We start from the raw sequence: 17,140 nt of genomic DNA, 5'->3' as shown, positions 1-17,140 counted from the left end.
TATTGTCCCTGTCAAAGAGGTACAAGTACTAATATAATCGCTTTTGTTGGGGTGTTTGATCATCAACTAACAGTGCTTTTAATTTTTTTTTAAATATTACCTGATACAGTACTGTATGGTGGTAAGCAGATGGGCAGAGAGGTGCTTGTCTCACTAGTTGAAATTACAATACTCACAATATTATAACCTTTTCTCATCTTATAACTTTATTCTTGTATTAGCAGTGTTTTTCTTTTTACTTTGACTCGGATGCTCTTTATTACCTTTGAGGTACTAACTGCTAAAGGGAAAATGTATTGCGGTTCGGTGTGGGAAGGAGGAACCAAGAGCAAACCAGGGACAGGCAGATTTACTTTATGTGATTAGAAAAGATTTTCTTTTATCCAGATAGTGTTACAAAAGAGGATACACAAGTGTGGGTTCTGGCGAACAGAAAAAGAAACTCTGAGAGGAATATAAATGCAGATTCAGATGAAGGCAAAAGTTTATCTACAGTACCAGTAAAAGGTTTTGGCCCTTTCTCTTTTTTTTTTTTTTTTTAATTTTCCCCCACGTTAAGATCATCAAACCAATATAGAAGCCACACAATGATAGCCAATGAATACAGAAAATCCAGTTTTTAAATGGTGTTGATATTTTTTACGACATAAAACTATTGTTGGATTTTGTCCACAATTTAGGGAGCGCGTTATCTGCGCCTCACGGCAAAAGCTATTGCCAATCACCTGTTATCCAATTTACTGCGTGCTCGTTTGATTTCTTCAGATTTAGGAAAATGCTAAGACACTGAAGCACAAATTAGACTTACACAGGTTGGTTGAGTTCAATCACAATTCTTGTTCAGACAGCTCTGTTTTCAGGAAAGTACAATACAGCGCTGGGCCCTTCAAGAGCGGAAAGTCTCCATTCAGAAAAGGCAACGTTCAAGGTTCTTTGGTTAGCTTATATCAGCTGCACATGCCAGTGTGGGCCGAGTTTGATGGGTGATGAGTCTTTGGGGTGGGGCAAGTTCGCCATGGGAGTGGGTGCTGGTTATGGGCGATTCGGTGTGTGTGGGGGCTGTTGTCTTCCATCCTGTCTTTCGGCCTGGGCGATCATCTTTGTCCGAGTCCTTGGCTGGCTCCCTCTGGCACCTGCTGGTTTTATCTCCACGTGACCTTCCTGTGAACATTCTCCAATCTTGGACATACACTATCGTACCTCATTCTTTTTTTGTTAGGCAAAATATTTCCCTCTGTGCAGAGCGTTCAGTAGTAATCAAAAACTGGCGTCTAGCATTAGTCAAAACATAAGATACAATCAAGTACTGAACGGTCAAGACGACTCTGGCCGTGTCCATGATTTAGAGAAAAAACATCAGGCATGCATTACACAGTTCCTTAAGGGTCATTAAGCTATTTAGGCAATATATCAAAAGTCATTTGTTATTTCAAAGTGCTCAGAAATATATATCAGATCATAACGTTATAAAAACCTTTCTCATCACCACTTATCAAAAATGTCTAGTTATGTCTTCTTTATTGATTTGGTGTGTAGGTATAATTATATGCTTAAAATGTTTCTTTTATTCATTGTTGGGTCTAAATACGATTAGACATTAAATCACTCGCTGGAATGAAGAGGAGAAGACAACCAGAACAGGTTTACTCGCGAGGAGAACGATAGAGAAAGCAATCTCAGTTACAACCGCCATCAGTTCTGAGTCCTTACTCCACGTGCCCCTCTTTTTAATGTTATGGTTGCCCTGGTTACAGAGGCGTTGCTACACTAAAGGGAGGGGGGATTGTGTCTGTAGCAACGCTGATTAGCAAAAGAATGTAGTGTGGTGTGAATTAGCACTTCGTTGTTGGCTCGTGACCCCCCGCAGAGGCCGTCCCCAGCTGTCCTCCCTCACAGTTGGCTGACTCTTCCTCGACCGGGGTCAAATACCCTGAAGCACGTTGATTGCCGCTTTGCTGTGGAACAAATGCAACTAGACCTTTGCTAACTTTATCTACTTGGTAATTAACACATAATAATAATAAGTAACTTGTCCTAAACATTTCAACACACATTAAACAAATGTGAGGTAACCGGTATGCAGTTCCTTAAACAAACATTGAGTAAATATGGGATAACTTTTATGCAACTACTTCTAACTGTATGTAACCCTTAACAAAGAAAAACAGGTCTGATAAACTACAATCTATGAACCAAACCTACATCTAAATGAAAAGGAATGAAGTTCCTGTGAATCAAACAAAGAACATGTCACCTATGCAAATAAGCTCTGCTCATTGTTAGTGAAGGCCTCTTGCGGGAACCAAAACACACAGACAACATAAGGACAGGAAGGATACAAATGGCTGACAGGGATCAAAAGACATCCCTATCACTAAAAAGGAAGAACCTAGATAAAAGGAAAGATAAACTCGTAAAGGCGAGGCCTCCAGGTCTGGCAGGCCAAAGCTTCACTTAAAATTATTCCAACATTTATTTAATATGTGAATATACTTATCTGCTTATGTACTTTATTCAATGAGGTTTGAGCATATCTGTTTTTATAGCTAGGCAGGACTTTTTGTATATTTTTCACTCAATGAATCACTCAATGAATCACTCAATGAATCACTCAATGAATCAATCAATCAATCAATCAATCAATCAATCAATCAATCAATCACACAGGTGTTAACTAATTTGTAATTGTATTGCAAGCAATTTAAACTCTAATGGAATATGTGGATGTCCATATCTGTTTTATCAAATTCTAATCCTACTTCACCTTTGTATAAGGCACAGGTGTCAAACTCAAGGCCTGGGGGCCAGATGCAGCCCGCCACATGATTTTATGCGGCCCGCGAAGAGAAATTGTGCTTCATATTCATGTGTCATTACTCGAATTGCAAATTGTCTTCACTTTTAATAATATTTTATTTTTAAATATTAGACCAGTTTTTATTTGTCTGATTTGAAAGCGAGTTACTTGTCAGTTTATTTTGTAGCTTTTACTCCATATAATATGAGGTGCTCACACATTTATTTGGGTATGACAGTCATACCGGTCCTTCGAAAGAATCTATGACTACACTGCGGCCCGTGAACAAATGAGTTTGACACCCCTGGTACAAGGGATAGCCTTCTCATTGATCAATCACGTATCTTAAATCATGCTTTTCCTCCTTTGAACCGACTATGTACTTCAAACCCAAACGGCACCATTTTATAGGGAAAAAACTTGTTGAATCTATTTGTTTTCGACATAATACTTCCGCAATCATCTTAAATGTGTTCAGTTTATCAATCCCTTCCATTGTTTATCCTGCAAATGAATCACGTGAATAATGTGTTATTCAAACTTTAACGTTCATAATCCGCCTGTTCCCAATTTGTTTGGAGTCTGTATGTTATTGTTCTAATTTTTTACTAGCTATTTTGAAACTCTTCACACTTGTTACCAGGCTTCGGCTCCATCTCATGATGTTGTCTCCCATTCACTTCATTTCTGTCGAGCTGCTTCTTCTCCTCCGTCCATCATATTGAAGACATAAAGACCATCAAATCTGAAAACACTTAAAATCTCACAATTCCCCCCTTTGTTTTTTTTTTTTTTTTTCTTCCACCTCCCCCATTTGACACATTCTAAAAAATGTGTCACAATGGTTAAAAAGTAAAAATAACAATGTCCATGGTGATATACCCATCGCCAGCTGGACTTCGGTGTACCTCCAGATGCCATCCTGGCCTGGAATCACCAATTCTCAGTCCCTGAAACTCGACTGGGAGCATCTCACATGGCTGTATGAACAAAAGCCACCACCCACCTGTCGCTGTGCATGCAGCTCTCCGTACAATAAACATCCATAATACCAAAAAAATGAAATTCATAATGATAAAAAATAATCCACACACGGGCGCATGTCAAACGTATGAAATTGAAAATTGGAGCCTGCCGAGCCTGTCATGAAAACGATCACATTTACAAACTCATTATGAAAAGTAAGGGGTTAGTTGTTAATGCATGTTCACAGACATGACACAAAATTCTCCAAGACTGCAGTTGACAACCTGCAAAGTAAATGCAAGTTTAACAAATAAAGCACAATCTGCTCCCTGGGTTGCTGTTAGAGGCTGCAATACAATTAGGTAAAACATCAAAACAAAGCAAGTCATCACAAATTCCGTCACATACATTTCGTCACACTGTCAGGTAAGTCCAGAGTTGTTGTCATACACTGTCTTGGCTCAGAGTCTTGATTGTCAATGCTGGTATAGTCACGTCTGGTCATAATCTTGAAATGGGCCTTCTCCATTGAAGTACTTTGTTGTCAATGGTGCCCCAGAGTAATCCTAAACCCATATTTAGTCCAAAATTAGCCCTGATCAAATTTGCTTTTTCAAATCTGTAGTGTATCTATATTTTTCAGGTGAGAGGAATGTTATCCTCTGCTGTGATCACATCACCCCAACCTTGAATCATGTTAACCATTCACAATACACAAACACCACATCACAAGTACAGACTTGACATTCATACAGCATTACAGACAAACTCTCATCCCACAACACACACATACAACATACAATATTAAATTGTAAAATGGACCCTCCCTACGCAAAATTTTCTCCTCAATTAAAATGTCCCTTTTTTAATTTTAAATCCAAAATTAATATCTAATTGTCTGGTCTCCTCTGGTCTCCTGTCCTCACATCGTTTGCCAATATGCATAATACTGGAACATGATTTAACTCCCCATTTAGTTTGCTCACATCTCACACTTAGACTATTTGACACTTTGTGTTGAGGTGTAACTTCAATATTTCCACCTTCCCATATTTCTTCCACTAAACAGTTCCATTTTGCTTTCAGTTTAAATTCATCCCTCCAAATAACTACCTCTGGCAAAGAACCAAAAAATTTTTAGAGCACTCCCTTTTACTGTTACCTTGTTCCTTCATTCTTCTCCTCACAAGCATTACTGACCCTCCTAAGAAATAATGATACTGAAAATAATGTTTAAAAAATATACACAGCTTCCTCCTGCCACTTACACTATCACCTTGGATTATCGTTCTCATTTTTGTTGATGCCAATTCTTAGAATTAAAAAGAAATACTTACTCTTGATAATGGAGTCACGCTATATCACACATTTTGAAAACCTTCTTCCATGTTCCCCCTTTGTACCTATCAAAACCAATTAGAAATATTTTTGCTGTCATGATCATCATTGTGGCCCTCACACTTATTGTTCCTGTACTTTAAATTGGCAATTTTTGTACATTTGAAGCCTTTTGAGACTTGCTTGTGGGCTATATAAATAAACTTAACTTGCCTTGACTTTATTATTCAACTTCTTCTGCCTCTTTTTATTTATTTATTTATTTATTTATTTATTTATCCATAGCTTAACCACTTCCACGTAACCCATCTGATTCACTTCATTCCACTCCCAACACACTCCACATACCCATGCAAAATATTCTAACCATTCATGGTCCCCAAGAAATTCAGAAACCCCAATCCAATATTTCACCATCCATTCTTCATGGCACCTCCAATATCCCTTATCCACTTCCACACAATACCTTCCATTCATCTTCTTTCACTTCCTAGATTCAAATTTCACATTTTTACTTTTAACATTGTCACGGTCGGGTGGAGCATGGAGCAGGACGACCAAGTGCAGCTTGGACCAGGGTTTATTGAAGCAACTCAAAAGGCAAACTGACATGACTTAACAAACAATAACTTGACTGACCGGGACGTGAAACAAGAAGACAGCAGGACATGACGGCATCAAGACAGTACGACAACACCGAACGACAGCAACCAATGATCCGACAGGGAGTGAGGGGCAGACAGGACTTTTATACACGACACGTAACAAGAGGCAGGTGGGAACAATCACACTGATCATGGGCACACAGGAGGGGAGGGGCGAGCACACAGACAGAAACCAAGACAACAGACACATAGTGGAGCAGTTGGGGACGAGACGTGACAGAACCCCCCCCACAAGGGACGGCTCCCGACGTCCCAAAAAAAACAAACTAGGGGAACCAAACCGCACTCGGGCGGCGACTTGGGGAACCGAACCGCACTCGGGCGGCGACTTGGGGAACCGAACCGCACTCAGGCGGCGACTTGGGGAACCGAACCGCACTCGGGCGGCGACTTGGGGAACCGAACCACACTTGGCGGCGACTTGGGGAACCAAACCGCACTCGGGCGGCGACTTGGGGAACCGAACCGCACTCGGGCGGCGACTTGGGGAACCGAACCGCACTCGGGCGGCGACTTGGGGAACCGAACCGCACTCGGGCGGCGACTTGGGGAACCGAACCGCACTCGGGCGGCGACTTGGGGAACCGAACCGCACTCGGGCGGCGACTTGGGGAACCGAACCGCACTCGGGCGGCGACTTGGGGAACCGAACCGCACTCGGGCGGCGACTTGGGGAACCGAACCGCACTCTGGGCGGCGACTTGGGGAACCGAACCGCACTCTGGGCGGCGACTTGGGGAACCGAACCGCACTCTGGCCGCGACTTCGGGGACAAAACTGCACTCGGGCGGCGACTGCGGGGACAGAACCGCACTCGGGCGGCGACTTCGGGGACAGAACCGCGCTCGGGCGGCGACTTCGGGGACCAGAACCGCGTTCGGGTGGCGACTTCGGGGACAGAACCGCGCTCGGGCGGCGACTTGGGGAACAGAACCGCGCTCGGGCGGCGACTTGGGGGACAGAACCGCACTCGGGCGGCGACTTCGGGGACAGAACCGCACTCGGGCGGCGACTTCGGGGACAGAACCACACTCGGGCGGCAACTTCGGGGACAGAACCGCGCTCGGGCGGCGACTTCGGGGAACAGAACCGCGCTCGGGCGGCGACTTCGGGGATCAGAACCGCGCTCGGGCGGCGACTTGGGGAACAGAACCGCGCTCGGGCGGCGACTTGGGGAACTGAACCGCGCTCGGGCGGCGACTTGGGGACAGAACCGCAATCGGCGGAAACACAAACATGAACCGCTCTCGGGCGGCAACCCAAACATAGAACGCATTCGGATGGCGACTCTGGAAGTCCGTACAGTAATTGGCGGCGATTCTGGAAGTCTGTACCTCGATCGGCGGCAACTCTGACAGTCCGTACCGCGATCGGTGGCATTCGGAAGGCGGGGCTGTGCGCGGCGGCAAGAGCCATCACGCACCGCAGCAGTGGGAGTGGAGCCAGGGACGATCGCGGGTCCGACGCAGCTGGCTTGGATGTCTGCTGACGTTCGCGGGTCCTGCGACGCTGGGGTGGAGCCCGATGGCGGCCGTGAGTCTGATGACGCCGGGAGGCACTCCAACGGCGGCCGTGGGTCCGGCGTCACGGCACCAGAGTCCGATCGCGGCCGCAAAGCCGCTGGCGCCAGAAGCACTCCGATGGCGGCCGCGGGTTCGGAGTCGCGGGAGCAAGTTCGACGGCAGCTGTGGAGCCCACGGCGATGGAACCTGCTCAGACGTGGATCGGGCATCGCAGTGGAAGCTGGTGGTGGAGGGGGGTCCAAGCGCTGGTCGTTGTAGTGGTCGGATCATTCTGTCACGGTCGGGTGGAGCATGGAGCAGGACGACCAAGTGCAGCTTGGACCAGGGTTTATTGAAGCAACTCAAAAGGCAAACTGACATGACTTAACAAACAATAACTTGACTGACCGGGACGTGAAACAAGAAGACAGCAGGACATGACGGCATCAAGACAGTACGACAACACCGAACGACAGCAACCAATGATCCGACAGGGAGTGAGGGGCAGACAGGACTTTTATACACGACAGGTAACGAGAGGCAGGTGGGAACAATCACACTGATCATGGGCACACAGGAGGGGAGGGGCGAGCACACAGACAGAAACCAAGACAACAGACACATAGTGGAGCAGTTGGGGACGAGACGTGACAGAACCCCCCCCACAAGGGACGGCTCCCGACGTCCCAAAAAAAACAAACTAGGGGAACCAAACCGCACTCGGGCGGCGACTTGGGGAACCGAACCGCACTCGGGCGGCGACTTGGGGAACCGAACCGCACTCGGGCGGCGACTTGGGGAACCGAACCGCACTCGGGCGGCGACTTGGGGAACCGAACCGCACTCGGGCGGCGACTTGGGGAACCGAACCGCACTCGGGCGGCGACTTGGGGAACCGAACCGCACTCGGGCGGCGACTTGGGGAACCGAACCGCACTCGGGCGGCGACTTGGGGAACCGAACCGCACTCGGGCGGCGACTTGGGGAACCGAACCGCACTCTGGGCGGCGACTTGGGGAACCGAACCGCACTCTGGGCGGCGACTTGGGGAACCGAACCGCACTCTGGCCGCGACTTCGGGGACAAAACTGCACTCGGGCGGCGACTGCGGGGACAGAACCGCACTCGGGCGGCGACTTCGGGGACAGAACCGCGCTCGGGCGGCGACTTCGGGGACCAGAACCGCGTTCGGGCGGCGACTTCGGGGACAGAACCGCGCTCGGGCGGCGACTTGGGGAACAGAACCGCGCTCGGGCGGCGACTTGGGGGACAGAACCGCACTCGGGCGGCGACTTCGGGGACAGAACCGCACTCGGGCGGCGACTTCGGGGACAGAACCACACTCGGGCGGCAACTTCGGGGACAGAACCGCGCTCGGGCGGCGACTTCGGGGAACAGAACCGCGCTCGGGCGGCGACTTCGGGGAACAGAACCGCGCTCGGGCGGCGACTTGGGGAACAGAACCGCGCTCGGGCGGCGACTTGGGGAACTGAACCGCGCTCGGGCGGCGACTTGGGGACAGAACCGCAATCGGCGGAAACACAAACATGAACCGCTCTCGGGCGGCAACCCAAACATAGAACGCATTCGGATGGCGACTCTGGAAGTCCGTACAGTAATTGGCGGCGATTCTGGAAGTCTGTACCTCGATCGGCGGCAACTCTGACAGTCCGTACCGCGATCGGTGGCATTCGGAAGGCGGGGCTGTGCGCGGCAGCAAGAGCCATCACGCACCGCAGCAGTGGGAGTGGAGCCAGGGACGATCGCGGGTCCGACGCAGCTGGCTTGGATGTCTGCTGACGTTCGCGTGTCCTGCGACGCTGGGGTGGAGCCCGATGGCGGCCGTGAGTCTGATGACGCCGGGAGGCACTCCAACGGCGGCCGTGGGTCCGGCGTCACGGCACCAGAGTCCGATCGCGGCCGCAAAGCCGCTGGCGCCAGAAGCACTCCGATGGCGGCCGCGGGTTCGGAGTCGCGGGAGCAAGTTCGACGGCAGCTGTGGAGCCCACGGCGATGGAACCTGCTCAGACGTGGATCGGGCATCGCAGTGGAAGCTGGTGGTGGAGGGGGGTCCAAGCGCTGGTCGTTGTAGTGGTCGGATCATTCTGTCACGGTCGGGTGGAGCATGGAGCAGGACGACCAAGTGCAGCTTGGACCAGGGTTTATTGAAGCAACTCAAAAGGCAAACTGACATGACTTAACAAACAATAACTTGACTGACCGGGACGTGAAACAAGAAGACAGCAGGACATGACGGCATCAAGACAGTACGACAACACCGAACAACAGCAACCAATGATCCGACAGGGAGTGAGGGGCAGACAGGACTTTTATACACGACAGGTAACGAGAGGCAGGTGGGAACAATCACACTGATCATGGGCACACAGGAGGGGAGGGGCGAGCACACAGACAGAAACCAAGACAACAGACACATAGTGGAGCAGTTGGGGACGAGACGTGACAAACATTGCGGTAAAATTTTGCAAAATTTCATTTTTTCCCTTCTAATTTCTTCTAGTTTCCTTTTTTTTTTTTTTTTCAACTGACTCAACCCATTGAAATTATTTTTTTAACTGTTCATTGTATGCCTACCTATTCCAAAACTACCCACTTGTGAAAAATTTCAAATTTTCAACTTTAAAATTCATGCCTAATTTTACAAAATTCTTTCTGTATTTTTATCAATTTTCTGACCAATTCAACACATTCCAAATTTAAACATAATCTTGTAGCATTCCCCGAATTTTTATTCAGCCTCTTCGCCTTCACACGCAATTTGTACAGAAATTAATAATTCTAGTTATTATTGTTAATCCTCCGTGGCCCTCGTAAAGACAAGCCGCACCAGTAATGGATGGATGGATGGATTGTTAATCCTAACCCCAAGTGCCTATCATAAATTGCCATTTAAATCAATTGTCGCAAGGGTCATGTCAATGTATTTGTTATTTAAAGCCCTACTGTATTCTTTTTTAATTAAGTCGTGCCCTGTATTACTATTTTGCTGACTATCCAGAATTCCAACTTTCTTATGGCCCCTCACCCCTTCAAGCTCAAATATGCGTCCTAGAAATCAGTCGCAATTGATGTGTAATTAAATTCTGTCGTTTTGATAAAGGTCAATTAAGTTTAGCAATTCAGCCTTCTGTTGCCCGAATCCAAATTTTCACTGGTCCAATTATAAAATCTCATTATTTCAATTAGATTAATCATGTCGTCAAAATGCTATGTTACATATAAAAATGTATGATTCAAATGATTTAATTTCTATCGATCAATGTCCACTTTGCAAAGTTTCTGAACACGCATGACTTATTATTAGTGCAGCTTCACTGTCCATATCTATGTATTTTGTTTTTTATTCCCGTTTCAGTGTCAATAAGCAGCCTTATTATTCCCTCTTTTATCAAAACTCCTCAGTAATGTCTGCCCCAGCACCCAAACACACTTCCATCCCTTTTGTCCCACACTCCACCAACTTTGTAATGCTTCAGCAGTCTTTAACAATGTGTCCAGTTTGACTTCATGTGACTCGTGCAAGTCTTTAGCAGCCTCTCCTCTTAGATTCTCATGATGATGATTCAGGGCTGGACCGTCTGCCATTCTCAAATGCGTCCATCTTGTCTTTGTTCTTTCAGTCCATTTTCTTTTTGATCTGCAACTGTGTGTATTCCACCAACTGTATGGTATGGTTCTTGTCCTGTGAAGAGCCGTGCTTGCCCCCTTCAAGCATGATAATAGTTCCTGTTGTTCTCCCAAAGGTCAAAGGTGTCTCGTGACCAGGGACAGTCCTCTGTTGATTTTGAGGCAGCCAGTAGAGTACAAGGACTCAGTTCAGGACTTGTGCCACGCGCTAGGGCAGAACACACTGGGACACAAATTTCACAAAACTATCAGTCTTCCTGTGTAGTATTTGTTCCTTACACCCCAAATCTTCCTATTAACATTTTGTATCCTATCAGTTGCGCACACTCATCATCTTACTATCAAGCCGCCCTTATCAAATGCTTTTTTTTTTTTTGAGTAATCCATCCACCCTACCCGGCTAAAATCCTCGTTCCAGTGTTTATTGTTAGAGATTTGCTCACTCCAACTTATTTTGCAAGAACCACACGGGAGACAAGTAAGTCCTTTTGGACACCTGCAGGTGGAGAGTCCATTCGTCGCTGTGCGTGCAGCGATGATCGAATGGAGGTCTGACTCAGGCCTCTTGCAGGAGCATTTTTATTGAGAGAAACAGAGTGGGGGTTGAGAGTGGGGGTCAGAGTAGACAAATGGCCGAAGCCCCTGTCTGATCAAAGCACAGCAGGGGGTCCTTCACGATGTTGTGTGAACAAAACAACTTTGATTGCTTCCTCTGCAGCTAGTCAATCAGTTCAAAAGATCTTAGCACTTTGTTCTACTACTTTTGTTAAGACAGGACAAGCGAGTTTAATTATTACAGGTTACATTCCAACATAATCATAGGATCAAACTAACCTGAAAACCCTAACATTTATCATCAAATAAAGTTCCGAAATCCTTTGTAATAAACTGTAATGTAATTTAACAATCTACCAACATGGTTGTATATGCGGTGAATGTTATTGTTCAATCTATAGGTCATACAGCGCCTGTGTTCCAACTCTGACACTCCTCCTTGGTTTACCATCCATCCATCCATTTTCTGAACCGCTTAGTCCCCACGGGGGTCGCGGGCGTGCTGGAGCCTATCCCAGCCGTCATCGGGCAGTCGGCGGGGGACACCCTGAACTGGTTGCCAGCCAATCGCAGGGCACACAGAGACAGACAACCAATCGCACTCACACTCACACCTAGGGACAATTTGGAGTCTTCAATCAGCCTACCAAGCATGTTTTTGGAATGTGGGAGGAAACCGGAGTGCCCGGAGAAAACCCACGCGGGCCCGGGGAGAACATGCAAACTCCACACACCATCTCATAAGTTATTGTTGTCAGCAGCGCTAAATGATAGTGCTTGAAAGTGAATGTCTTATCGCCCAATTTAAAACACATGCCACATTTGAGCTAGTATTTATTCATTTCCCATCCTCATGTTAGCTGGCATGTGTCAGAATTAAAATGTAGTTTTGCTTTTAATTTTAAGTCTTTCAAAATTGCTATATCCTTACTGCACCGAGATAAACTGTTAAATATATCTTTAAAAACAAACAAAAACAATCTATGCTCCTGCACAGACTCTTAAAAGTGGCACCCAAATGCCAGATTACAAATCAAACCTCCTCCTTCACTCTCACATTTTTGATAAAACAGTCTATTTATCTAGACACTGCATCACATACGAAATAATGGCCTGCAAATTAAATATAATGTTGTTGCTGTGGTCCCTCAAAACATGTGACTAGGATTTGGACAATTATTAACCCCCATCAATTGATCAATTATCTCCTCGCTAAATTCTTGCCTGTTAACCTATCTGCATAAAGAAGACATTTACAATGCAGGGGATAAGAGAATAACAAGGAACACCTTAACAATAAACAAAATAAAGTGCGGAGAGCCTCGCCACCACCACGTCGCACAATGCAACCCCCCACCTCTGTCCAAAATATGCATTTGTGCCCACCTGACCGTTTGGCCCAAACTTTAGAGCCGCACCCTTTTGAAAACAAAAATGGTTACAGTTTAACCCCACCACACAATGGGATATAACCTTTATGCTAATTAAATATACATTCTTTATCAAATTCTTGTTAAGCCATTTTTCTGACTCCATTTCTCATGCAAAATAAAAATAAAATCAACAATTTTATACAAATCAACATATTGTTCTTCATGAACCACAAATCATCACTTCCATCCCATGAACAGCACCACAACTAATCACTCACTTCTTCCAGCTGCGCCGCTGTCCCATCTGACAGCCAAGCCTGCTTTCCACACAATATCATCATAGACACACTTCAACAATTATGTAGCGACCTGGTTAACCCAGTTACCCTTTGCCCTAGACAACAATATAAGTCTTTAAGGTCGCACTATTGAGGTCGCCAGGCATCCGTCCTGCTATATCAGCGATGCCTTCACCATTTTTTAAAAAAAAATTATTATTTTTTTACGAGTCCCCGACTCGTATTGGTGGCCTGGCCGATCCAATCGACCCCAACCTTAGGCAACAGTATAAGTTCCTAAGTGTCTACTATTGAGGCCACTCAGGTGCCCATATGCTAGTCACTGGCATCCCACAAGTTCCAGCGGTGTGAACGCCCTTTGCTGATCAGACAAAGTCCTCCCCACCTTTCTCTTAATTCACCACGACTCGGACATCCCAGATGTCCGTCACCTTAGACAGCCCTATAATGTTCTAAGGTCACACTATTGCAGTCGCTCGGCATCCGTCCTGCTATATCAGCGACGCCTTCACCTGTTTTTGTATTTTTTAATTTTTTCCACAAATCACTTTTACCAAGTTCCACACAAACACACACTTCTATACAACCACCATTCCTGAAAACAGAGCTGAAATTATTAATTTTTGTATTCCGCTTTCACTCCACAATATTACTGAACTGGGAGAGAGAAAAAAGGTTCGCCCTTACCTTTTGTGCCGATCGGACTGCAATATTGTTGAGCAAGAGCGGAGAAGGAAGAATCCTTTGTGGAGCATGCACTTTCCCTTCTGAATAAATCACGTCGAATGGTCACCATTTGTTGGATTTTGTCCACAATTTAGGGAGCGCGTTATCTGCGCCTCACGGCAAAAGCCATTGCCAATCACCTGTTATCCAATTTACTCACTGCGTGCTCGTTTGATTTCTTCAGATTTAGGAAAATGCTAAGACACTGAAGCACAAATTAGACTTACACAGGTTGGTTGAGTTCAATCACAATTCTTGTTCAGACAGCTCTGTTTTCAGGAAAGTACAATACAGCGCTGGGCCCTTCAAGAGCGGAAAGTCTCCATTCAGAAAAGGCAATGTTCAAGGTTCTTTGATCAGCTTATATTAAGCATTGTGGGCCGAGATTGATGGGTGATGAGTCTTTGGGGTGGGGCAAGTTCGCCATGGGAGTAGGAGTAGGTGCTGGTTATGGGTGATTCGGTGTGTGTGGGGACTGTTGTCTTCCATCCCGTCTTTCGGCCTTGGCGATCATCTTTGGCCGAGTCCTTGGCTGGCTCCCTCTGGCACCTGCTGGTTTTATCTCCACATGACCTTCCTGTGAACATTCTTCTCCAATCTTGGACATACACTGTCGTACCTCATTCTTTCTTTGTTAGGCAAAATATTTCCCTCTGTGCAGAGCGTTCAGTAGTAATCAAAAACTGGCGTCTAGCATTAGTCAAAACATAAGATACAATCAAGTAGTGAACGGTCAAGGCGACTCTGGCCGTGTCCATGATTTAGAGAAAAACATCAGGCATGCATTACAAAGTTCCTTAAGGGTCATTAAGCTATTTAGGCAATATATCAAAAGACATTTGTTATTTCAAAGTGCTCAGAAATATCTATCAGATCATAAAGTTGTAAAAACCTTTCTCATCACCACTTATCAAAAATGTCTAGTTATGTCTTCTTTATTGATTTGGTGTGTAGGTATAATTATATGCTTCAAATGTTTCTTTTATTGATTTAATATGTGAATATACTTGTCTGCTTATGTACTTTATTCAATGAGGTTTGAGCATATCTGTTTTTGTAGCTAGGCAGGACTTTTTGTATTTTGACCCAATTCCTTCAAAGTACATGGAGTATCAAAAGAACAAACAAACAAAAACATGGTAAGTGGTGAGTACAAACTTTGCATAGTCAGGGAACATTAATAAATTGATGATGTCACAGCCAAAAGCTCACATAATTCCGTACAAAATGACAAAATTGAAAGAATGATGAATGGGCGGTGTACGACAGTGGGCGAAGTGGATGTATGTGCAAGAATGGTTTACAGGAAGGTCACGTGGAGATAAAACCAGCAGGTGCCAGAGGGAGACAGCCAAGAACCCGGGCAAAGATGATCGTCAAGGCTGAAAGACGGAAAGGAAAACAACAGCCCCCACGCACATCGAATCGCCCATAATCAGCACTCAACCCCACGGAACCAGCTCTCACCGAACCAGCACCCACACCCATGGAATCAAACTCTCCTGCGAACTTGCCACACCCCAAAGACTAATTGTTAGATAAATTGTAAATATATGTTATCATGCATTCCCTAATGAGTACTTATTAATAAAGTTATTGCACAGAATGCTTGCTGTTTCGCCTTGCAGACGTCCACCAGTCCACAACAAGTCAAACGATGCTGTCTGGAGCTTCCTGACCTTCTACACCTCTGGGAATCCAAGAAAGTTGTTGATAGCTCAATCTATTTTGTTGATGTCTGCACATGGCATTTTGTCCTTGCACTCTTTTCTCATGGTGTCTTGTCTGAGACTTCTTGTTTCACATAGAATCTCGTTTCTTCTCTCATGAGACAAAGCCCACGCTTCCCCCCACCTATCAGGGGCTAGTCTCACATTGTGGGTAGGGCATTCCAAATAAAAAGAGTGAGGAGTGTAAACAGATTTTAGTGTAGTCGGATTGCTGTAAGTCTGAATGCACTCCTCGCGAGAAAAGACTCAATATTCTGCCTCACTGGTTTTGTCTGCTGATCCTTTTGCTGATTCTGAACCTAACACTCATCACCCATCAAACTCAGCCCACACCGGCATGTGCAACTGAATATAAGCTGAGCAAAGAACCTTGAACGTTGCCTTTTCTGAATGGAGACTTTCTGCTCTGGAGCATGGTCGCACGAAAGGCCCAGCGCTGTATTGTACTTTCCTGAAAACAGAGGTTTCTTAACAAGAATTGTGATTGAACTCAACCAACCTGTGCAAGTCTAATTTCTGCTTCAGTGTCTTAGCATTTTCCTAAATCTGAAGAAATCAAACGAGCACGCAGTGAGTAAATTGCATAACAGGTGATTGGCAATGGCTTTTGCCGTGAGGCGCAGATAGCGCACTCCCTAAATTGTGGACAAAATCCAACTAGACTATTGTTTGATGGGATTTACATCCACAAGTTGTAACCCACCCAAAGCGCTGTGCTTTTTTTAGCGGGTAGAAATTAGCCAACGCTAGCATGAAGCCGGCACATCTCCAGCGGCATCTCACCACAAAACACGGATGCCATGTTGGTAAGCCACCGGAGTTCTTCAGGAGGAAACCTTCTGACTTCAAGTCATCCCAAGACACAATCCGAAAAGCCTCCACTACATCAGCCAAAGCCCTGAAGGCTTCTTATGCGGTTTCTTTGCTCGTAGCTAAAGCAAAAAAAAAAAACGTTCACCATAGCTCCATGTTTCTCACTAAAATGTAGTATGAGTGCAAAAGACTCATTCAAGCTTCCACACTGTTCAATGCTTGTCAAATCAAAATCAAATGTTCAATGCAACAATTTAATTTTAAGAGGAAAAAAAAAGGTTTTTTTTATCCCAAAAGAGGTGAAGTTTATTATTTTTTTATGAGCAAATCTTTATTTATTATTAAGTTATCAATTTATTTTGTAAACAAGACATTTATTTATAATTAATTTATTTTTGTGAACACATTTTTAGTTATGTATATTTTTATTTACTTGCAAGAGATTATTACAAGGAAGATTAATATAAATTAGCAGTGTTCTGCATACAGTATTTGAGTTTTGAAAGGGTTTATGCCTTCTTGGTGGTCACTGTTTACTGTTTAGCGTTTTTGTTTCTATATGCAATGTTTGAAACATAAATGTGTCTGTCAGGTACATTGCTACAATTTGTTTAACTTTAATAAACCAAACACTGATGGGACAATCCTGTACCTCCTTCTTTTCGACCAGAAATGTGTTGCGCTGGTCAGGGGGTACTTGGCTGAAAAAATATTTCAAAGGGGGTACA

The sequence above is a fragment of the Syngnathus scovelli genome, chromosome 13 (genome assembly GCF_024217435.2).
Source record: "Syngnathus scovelli strain Florida chromosome 13, RoL_Ssco_1.2, whole genome shotgun sequence".
Taxonomy (NCBI): domain Eukaryota; kingdom Metazoa; phylum Chordata; class Actinopteri; order Syngnathiformes; family Syngnathidae; genus Syngnathus; species Syngnathus scovelli.
Note: the sequence above shows the minus strand (reverse complement) of the source record.